The sequence below is a fragment of the Osmia lignaria genome, unplaced genomic scaffold (genome assembly GCF_051020975.1).
Source record: "Osmia lignaria lignaria isolate PbOS001 unplaced genomic scaffold, iyOsmLign1 scaffold0034, whole genome shotgun sequence".
Classification (NCBI taxonomy): Eukaryota; Metazoa; Arthropoda; class Insecta; order Hymenoptera; family Megachilidae; genus Osmia; species Osmia lignaria.
The window spans coordinates 1,411,853-1,421,626 of NW_027478175.1; positions in this window are offsets into that span (position 1 = coordinate 1,411,853).

A 9,774-nucleotide genomic window follows, 5' to 3' on the forward strand; every position below is an offset into this window, starting at 1 on the left:
GCCACTTCCAGCTTAGCTGTGCAGAAGAAGAACAACAAGAAGAAGAAATATCTCGAAATATGTCCGTGAGGCCCCTTCCCTTGAGATAAATCTGCAAATATCCCGGAAACTAAGCGAGCTATGGCAAAATGTTAAGAGACCTTTTTTGTAGAGAATTAAGTTTCCTACTTTTTATCTTCTATGATATTTTTTGATCAGATGCGTAGTTCTCGAGATATATCAAGATATTTAAAAGTTCCGAAGCCGCACCAACATAATAGAGATACAGAAACACCGTGGCCCCTTTCTTTGAGATAACTCTGCACTATTGCGAGCTGGAAATGCCACTTCCAGTTTAGCTGTGCAGAAGAAGAACAACAAGAAGAAGAAATATCTCGAAATATGTCCGTCAGGCCCCTTCCCTTGAGATAAATCTGCAAATATCTCGGAAACGAAGCGAGCTATGGCAAAATGTTAAGAGACCTTTTTTGTAGAGAATTAAGTTTCCCACTTTTTATCTTCTGTGATATTTTTTGATCAGATGCGTAGTTCTCGAGATATATCAAGATATTTAAAAGTTCCGAAGCCGCACCAACATAATAGAGATACAGAAACACCGTGGCCCCTCACTTTGAGATAACTCTGCACTATTGCGAGCTGCAAATGCCACTTCCAGCTTAGCTGTGCAGAAGAAGATCAACAAGAAGAAGAAATATCTCGAAATATGTCCGTCAGGCCCCTTCCCTTGAGATAAATCTGCAAATATCTCGGAAACGAAGCGAGCTATGGCAAAATGTTTAGAGACCTTTCTTGTAGAGAATTAAGTTTCCTACTTTTTATGTAGTATGATATTTTTTGATCAGATGCGTCGTTCTCGAGATATATCAAGATATTTAGAAGTTCCGAAGCCGCACCAACATAATAGAGATACAGAAACACCGTGGCCCCTTTCTTTGAGATAACTCTGCACTATTGCGAGCCGCAAATGCCACTTCCAGCTTAGCTGTGCAGAAGAAGAACAACAAGAAGAAGAAATATCTCGAAATATGTCCGTCAGGCCCCTTCCCTTGAGATAAATCTGCAAATATCTCGGAAACGAAGCGAGCTATGGCAAAATGTTAAGAGACCTTTTTTGTAGAGAATTAAGTCTCCTACTTTTTATGTTCTATGATATTTTTTGATCAGATGCGTAGTTCTCGAGATATATCAAGATATTTAAAAGCTAAGAAGCCGCACCAACATAATAGAGATACAGAAACACCGTGGCCCCTTTCTTTGAGATAACTCTGCACTATTGCGAGCTGCAAATGCCACTTCCAGCTTAGCTGTGCAGAAGAAGAACAACAAGAAGAAGAAATATCACGAAATATGTCCGTTAGGCCCCTTCCCTTGAGATAAATCTGCAAATATCTCGGAAACGAAGCGAGCTATGGCAAAATGTTAAGAGACCTTTTTTGTAGAGAATTAAGTTTCCTACTTTTTACCTTCTATGATATTTTTTGATCAGATGCGTAGTTCTCGAGATATATCAAGATATTTAAAAGTTCCGAAGCCGCACCAACATAATAGAGATACAGAAACACCGTGGCCCCTTTCTTTGAGATAACTCTGCACTATTGCGAGCTGCAAATGCCACTTCCAGCTTAGCTGTGCAGAAGAAGAACAACAAGAAGAAGAAATATCTCGAAATATGTCCGTCAGGCCCCTTCCCTTGAGATAAATCTGCAAATATCTCGGAAAGGAAGCGAGCTATGGCAAAATGTTAAGAGACCTTTTTTGTAGAGAATTAAGTTTCCTACTTTCTATGTACTATGATATTTTTTGATCAGATGCGTAGTTCTCGAGATATATCAAGATATTTAGAAGTTCCGGAGCCGCACCAACATAATAGAGATACAGAAACACCGTGGCCCCTCACTTTGAGATAACTCTGCACTATTGCGAGCTGCAAATGCCACTTCCAGCTTAGCTGTGCAGAAGAAGATCAACAAGAAGAAGAAATATCTCGAAATATGTCCGTGAGGCCCCTTCCCTTGAGATAAATCTGCAAATATCCCGGAAACGAAGCGAGCTATGTCAAAATGTTAAGAGACCTTTTTTGTAGAGAATTAAGTTTCCTACTTTTTATCTTCTATGATATTTTTTGATCAGATGCGTAGTTCTCGAGATATATCAAGATATTTAAAAGTTCCGAAGCCGCACCAACATAATAGAGATACAGACACACCGTGGCCCCTGCCTTTGAGACAACTCTGCACTATTGCGAGCTGCAAATGCCACTTCCAGCTTAGCTGTGCAGAAGAAGATCAACAAGAAGAAGAAATATCTCGAAATATGTCCGTCAGGCCCCTTCCCTTGAGATAAATCTGCAAATATCTCGGAAACGAAGCGAGCTATGGCAAAATGTTAAGAGACCTTTTTTGTAGAGAATTAAGTTTCCTACTTTTTATCTTCTATGATATTTTTTGATCAGATGCGTAGTTCTCGAGATATATCAAGATATTTAAAAGTTCCGAAGCCGCACCAACATAATAGAGATACAGAAACACCGTGGCCCCTTTCTTTGAGATAACTCTGCACTATTGCGAGCTGCAAATGCCACTTCCAGCTTAGCTGTGCAGAAGAAGAACAACAAGAAGAAGAAATATCTCGAAATATGTCCGTCAGGCCCCTTCCCTTGAGATAAATCTGCAAATATCTCGGAAACGAAGCGAGCTATGGCAAAATGTTAAGAGACCTCTTTTGTACAGAATTAAGTTTCCTACTTTTTATGTACTATGATATTTTTTGATCAGATGCGTAGTTCTCGAGATATATCATGATATTTAAAAGTTCCGAAGCCGCACCAACATAATAGAGATACAGAAACACCGTGGCCCCTTTCTTTGAGATAACTCTGCACTATTGCGAGCTGCAAATGCCACTTCCAGCTTAGCTGTGCAGAAGAAGAACAACAAGAAGAAGAAATATCTCGAAATATGTCCGTCAGGCCCCTTCCCTTGAGATAAATCTGCAAATATCTCGGAAACGAAACGAGCTATGGCAAAATGTTTAGAGACCTTTCTTGTAGAGAATTAAGTTTCCTACTTTTTATGTAGTATGATATTTTTTGATCAGATGCGTAGTTCTCGAGATATATCAAGATATTTAAAAGTTCCGACGCCGCACCAACGTAATAGAGATACAGAAACACCGTGGCCCCTTTCTTTGAGATAACTCTGCACTAGTGCGAGCCGCAAATGCCACTTCCAGCTTAGCTGTGCAGAAGAAGATCAACAAGAAGAAGAAATATCTCGAAATATGTCCGTTAGGCCCCTTCCCTTGAGATAAATCTGCAAATATCTCGGAAACGAAGCGAGCTATTGCAAAATGTTAAGAGACCTTTTTTGTAGAAAATTAAGTTTCCTACTTTTTATGTTCTATGATATTTTTTGATCAGATGCGTAGTTCTCGAGATATATCAAGATATTTAGAAGTTCCGAAGCCGCACCAACATAATAGAGACACAGAAACACCGTGGCCCCTTTCTTTGAGATAACTCTGCACTAGTGCGAGCCGCAAATGCCACTTCCAGCTTAGCTGTGCAGAAGAAGAACAACAAGAAGAAGAAATATCTCGAAATATGTCCGTGAGGCCCCTTCCCTTGAGATAAATCTGCAAATATCCCGGAAACTAAGCGAGCTATGGCAAAATGTTAAGAGACCTTTTTTGTAGAGAATTAAGTTTCCTACTTTTTATCTTCTATGATATTTTTTGATCAGATGCGTAGTTCTCGAGATATATCAAGATATTTAAAAGTTCCGAAGCCGCACCAACATAATAGAGATACAGAAACACCGTGGCCCCTTTCTTTGAGATAACTCTGCACTATTGCGAGCTGGAAATGCCACTTCCAGTTTAGCTGTGCAGAAGAAGAACAACAAGAAGAAGAAATATCTCGAAATATGTCCGTCAGGCCCCTTCCCTTGAGATAAATCTGCAAATATCTCGGAAACGAAGCGAGCTATGGCAAAATGTTAAGAGACCTTTTTTGTAGAGAATTAAGTTTCCCACTTTTTATCTTCTGTGATATTTTTTGATCAGATGCGTAGTTCTCGAGATATATCAAGATATTTAAAAGTTCCGAAGCCGCACCAACATAATAGAGATACAGAAACACCGTGGCCCCTCACTTTGAGATAACTCTGCACTATTGCGAGCTGCAAATGCCACTTCCAGCTTAGCTGTGCAGAAGAAGATCAACAAGAAGAAGAAATATCTCGAAATATGTCCGTCAGGCCCCTTCCCTTGAGATAAATCTGCAAATATCTCGGAAACGAAGCGAGCTATGGCAAAATGTTTAGAGACCTTTCTTGTAGAGAATTAAGTTTCCTACTTTTTATGTAGTATGATATTTTTTGATCAGATGCGTCGTTCTCGAGATATATCAAGATATTTAGAAGTTCCGAAGCCGCACCAACATAATAGAGATACAGAAACACCGTGGCCCCTTTCTTTGAGATAACTCTGCACTAGTGCGAGCCGCAAATGCCACTTCCAGCTTAGCTGTGCAGAAGAAGAACAACAAGAAGAAGAAATATCTCGAAATATGTCCGTCAGGCCCCTTCCCTTGAGATAAATCTGCAAATATCTCGGAAACGAAGCGAGCTATGGCAAAATGTTAAGAGACCTTTTTTGTAGAGAATTAAGTCTCCTACTTTTTATGTTCTATGATATTTTTTGATCAGATGCGTAGTTCTCGAGATATATCAAGATATTTAAAAGTTCCGAAGCCGCACCAACATAATAGAGATACAGAAACACCGTGGCCCCTTTCTTTGAGATAACTCTGCACTATTGCGAGCTGTAAATACCACTTCCAGCTTAGCTGTGCAGAAGAAGAACAACAAGAAGAAGAAATATCTCGAAATATGTCCGTTAGGCCCCTTCCCTTGAGATAAATGTGCAAATATCTCGGAAACGAAGCGAGCTATGGCAAAATGATGAGAGACCTTTTTTGTAGAGAATTAAGTTTCCTACTATTTATGTTCTATGATATTTTTTGATCAGATGCGTAGTTCTCGAGATATATCGAGATATTTAAAAGTTCCGAAGCCGCACCAACATAATAGAGATACAGAAACACCGTGGCCCCTTTCTTTGAGATAACTCTGCACTAGTGCGAGCTGCAAATGCCACTTCCAGCTAAGCTGTGCAGAAGAAGAACAACAAGAAGAAATATCTCGAAATATGTCCGTCAGGCCCCTTCCCTTGAGATAAATCTGCAAATATCTCGGAAACGAAGCGAGCTATGGCAAAATGTTAAGAGACCTTGTTGTAGAGAATTAAGTTTTCTACTTTTTATGTTCCATGATATTTTTTGATCAGATGCGTAGTTCTCGAGATATATCAAGATATTTAAAAGTTCCGAAGCTGCACCAACATAATAGAGATACAGAAACACCGTGGCCACTTTCTCTGAGATACCTCTGCACTAGTGCGAGCCGCAAATGCCACTTCCAGCCTAGCTGTGCAGAAGAAGAACAACAAGAAGAAGAAATATCTCGAAATATGTCCGTCAGGCCCCTTCCCTTGAGATAAATCTGCAAATATCTCAGAAACGAAGCGAGCTATGGCAAAATGTAAAGAGACCATTTTTGTAGAGAATTAAGTTTCCTACTTTTTATCTTCTATGATATTTTTTGATCAGATGCGTAGGTCTCGAGATATATCAAGATATTTAAAAGTTCCGAAGCCGCACCAACATAATAGAGATACAGAAACACCGTGGCCCCTTTCTTTGAGATAACTCTGCACTATTGCGAGCTGTAAATACCACTTCCAGCTTACCTGTGCAGAAGAAGAACAACAAGAAGAAGAAATATCTCGAAATATGTCCGTTAGGCCCCTTCCCTTGAGATAAATGTGCAAATATCTCGGAAACGAAGCGAGCTATGGCAAAATGATGAGAGACCTTTTTTGTAGAGAATTAAGTTTCCTACTATTTATGTTCTATGATATTTTTTGATCAGATGCGTAGTTCTCGAGATATATCGAGATATTTAAAAGTTCCGAAGCCGCACCAACATAATAGAGATACAGAAACACCGTGGCCCCTTTCTTTGAGATAACTCTGCACTATTGCGAGCTGTAAATGCCACTTCCAGCTTAGCTGTGCAGAAGAAGAACAACAAGAAGAAGAAATATCTCGAAATATGTCCGTCAGGCCCCTTCCCTTGAGATAAATCTGCAAATATCTCGGAAACGAAGCGAGCTATGGCAAAATGTTAGGAGACTTTATTTGTAGAGAATTAAGTTTCCTACTTTTTATGTTCTATGATATTTTTTGACCAGATGCGTAGTTCTCGAGATATATCGAGATATTTAAAAGGTCCGATGCCGCACCAACATAATAGAGATACAGAAACACCGTGGCCCCTCTCTTTGAGATAACTCTGCACTATTGCGAGCTGCAAATGCCACTTCCAGCTTAGCTGTGCAGAAGAAGATCAACAAGAAGAAGAAATATCTCGAAATATGTCCGTCAGGCCCCTTCCCTTGAGATAAATCTGCAAATATCTCGGAAACGAAGCGAGCTATAGCAAAATGTTTAGAGACCTTTCTTGTAGAGAATTAAGTTTCCTACTTTTTATGTAGTATGATATTTTTTGATCAGATGCGTAGTTCTCGAGATATATCAAGATATTTAAAAGTTCCGAAGCCGCACCAACATAATAGAGATACAGAAACACCGTGGCCCCTTTCTTTGAGATAACTCTGCACTATTGCGAGCTGTAAATACCACTTCCAGCTTAGCTGTGCAGAAGAAGAACAACAAGAAGAAGAAATATCTCGAAATATGTCCGTTAGGCCCCTTCCCTTGAGATAAATGTGCAAATATCTCGGAAACGAAGCGAGCTATGGCAAAATGATGAGAGACCTTTTTTGTAGAGAATTAAGTTTCCTACTATTTATGTTCTATGATATTTTTTGATCAGATGCGTAGTTCTCGAGATATATCGAGATATTTAACAGTTCCGAAGCCGCACCAACATAATAGAGATACAGAAACACCGTGGCCCCTTTCTTTGAGATAACTCTGCACTATTGCGAGCTGTAAATGCCACTTCCAGCTTAGCTGTGCAGAAGAAGAACAACAAGAAGAAGAAATATCTCGAAATATGTCCGTCAGGCCCCTTCCCTTGAGATAAATCTGCAAATATCTCGGAAACGAAGCGAGCTATGGCAAAATGTTAAGAGACTTTATTTGTAGAGAATTAAGTTTCCTACTTTTTATGTTCTATGATATTTTTTGAGCAGATGCGTAGTTCTCGAGATATATCGAGATATTTAAAAGGTCCGAAGCCGCACCAACATAATAGAGATACAGAAACACCGTGGCCCCTCTCTTTGAGATAACTCTGCACTATTGCGAGCTGCAAATGCCACTTCCAGCTTAGCTGTGCAGAAGAAGATCAACAAGAAGAAGAAATATCTCGAAATATGTCCGTCAGGCCCCTTCCCTTGAGATAAATCTGCAAATATCTCGGAAACGAAGCGAGCTATAGCAAAATATTTAGAGACCTTTCTTGTAGAGAATTAAGTTTCCTACTTTTTATGTAGTATGATATTTTTTGATCAGATGCGTAGTTCTCGAGATATATCAAGATATTTAAAAGTTCCGAAGCCGCACCAACATAATAGAGATACAGAAACACCGTGGCCCCTTTCTTTGAGATAACTCTGCACTATTGCGAGCTGTAAATACCACTTCCAGCTTAGCTGTGCAGAAGAAGAACAACAAGAAGAAGAAATATCTCGAAATATGTCCGTTAGGCCCCTTCCCTTGAGATAAATGTGCAAATATCTCGGAAACGAAGCGAGCTATGGCAAAATGATGAGAGACCTTTTTTGTAGAGAATTAAGTTTCCTACTATTTATGTTCTATGATATTTTTTGATCAGATGCGTAGTTCTCGAGATATATCGAGATATTTAAAAGTTCCGAAGCCGCACCAACATAATAGAGATACAGAAACACCGTGGCCCCTTTCTTTGAGATAACTCTGCACTATTGCGAGCTGTAAATGCCACTTCCAGCTTAGCTGTGCAGAAGAAGAACAACAAGAAGAAGAAATATCTCGAAATATGTCCGTCAGGCCCCTTCCCTTGAGATAAATCTGCAAATATCTCGGAAACGAAGCGAGCTATGGCAAAATGTTAAGAGACTTTATTTGTAGAGAATTAAGTTTCCTACTTTTTATGTTCTATGATATTTTTTGACCAGATGCGTAGTTCTCGAGATATATCGAGATATTTAAAAGGTCCGAAGCCGCACCAACATAATAGAGATACAGAAACACCGTGGCCCCTCTCTTTGAGATAACTCTGCACTATTGCGAGCTGCAAATGCCACTTCCAGCTTAGCTGTGCAGAAGAAGATCAACAAGAAGAAGAAATATCTCGAAATATGTCCGTCAGGCCCCTTCCCTTGAGATAAATCTGCAAATATCTCGGAAACGAAGCGAGCTATGGCAAAATGTTAAGAGACTTTATTTGTAGAGAATTAAGTTTCCTACTTTTTATGTTCTATGATATTTTTTGACCAGATGCGTAGTTCTCGAGATATATCGAGATATTTAAAAGGTCCGAAGCCGCACCAACATAATAGAGATACAGAAACACCGTGGCCCCTCTCTTTGAGATAACTCTGCACTATTGCGAGCTGCAAATGCCACTTCCAGCTTAGCTGTGCAGAAGAAGATCAACAAGAAGAAGAAATATCTCGAAATATGTCCGTCAGGCCCCTTCCCTTGAGATAAATCTGCAAATATCTCGGAAACGAAGCGAGCTATGGCAAAATGTTAAGAGACCTTTTTTGTAGAGAATTATGTTTCCTACAATTTACGTTCTCTGATATTTTTTGATCAGAAGCGCAGTTTTCGAGATATATCGAGATATTTAAAAGTTCCGAAGCCGCACCAACATAATAGAGGTACAGAAACACCGTGGCCCCTTTCTTTGAGATAACTCTGCACTATTGCGAGCTGCAAATGCCACTTCCAGCTTAGCTGTGCAGAAGAAGAACAACAAGAAGAAGAAATATCTCGAAATATGTCCGTCAGGCCCCTTCCCTTGAGATAAATCTGCAAATATCTCGGAAACGAAGCGAGCTATGGCAAAATGTTAAGAGACCTTTTTTGTAGAGAATTATGTTTCCTACAATTTATGTTCTATGATATTTTTTGATCAGAAGCGTAGTTTTCGAGATATATCGAGATACTTAAAAGTTCCGAAGCCTACTTCCCTTGAGATAAATCTGCAAATATCTCGGAAACGAAGCGAGCTATGGCAAAATGTTAAGAGACCTTTTTTCTAGAGAATTAAGTTTCCTACTTTTTATGTTCTATGATATTTTTTGATCAGATGCGTAGATCTCGAGATATATCAAGATATTTAAAAGTTCCGAAGCGGCACCAACATAATAGAGATACAGAAACACCGTGGCCCCTTTCTTTGAGATAACTCTGCACTATTGCAAGCTGCAAATGCCACTTCCAGCTTAGCTGTGCAGGAGAAGAACAACAAGAAGAAGAAATATCTCGAAATATGTCCGTCAGGCCCCCTTGAGATAAATCTGCAAATATCTCGGAAACGAATCGAGCTATGGCAAAATGTTGAGAGACCTTTTTTGTAGAGAATTAAATTTTCTACTTTTTATGTTCCATGATATTTTTCGATCAGATGGGTAGTTCTCGAGATATATCAAGATATTTAAAAGTTCCGAAACTGCACCAACATAATAGAGATACAGAAA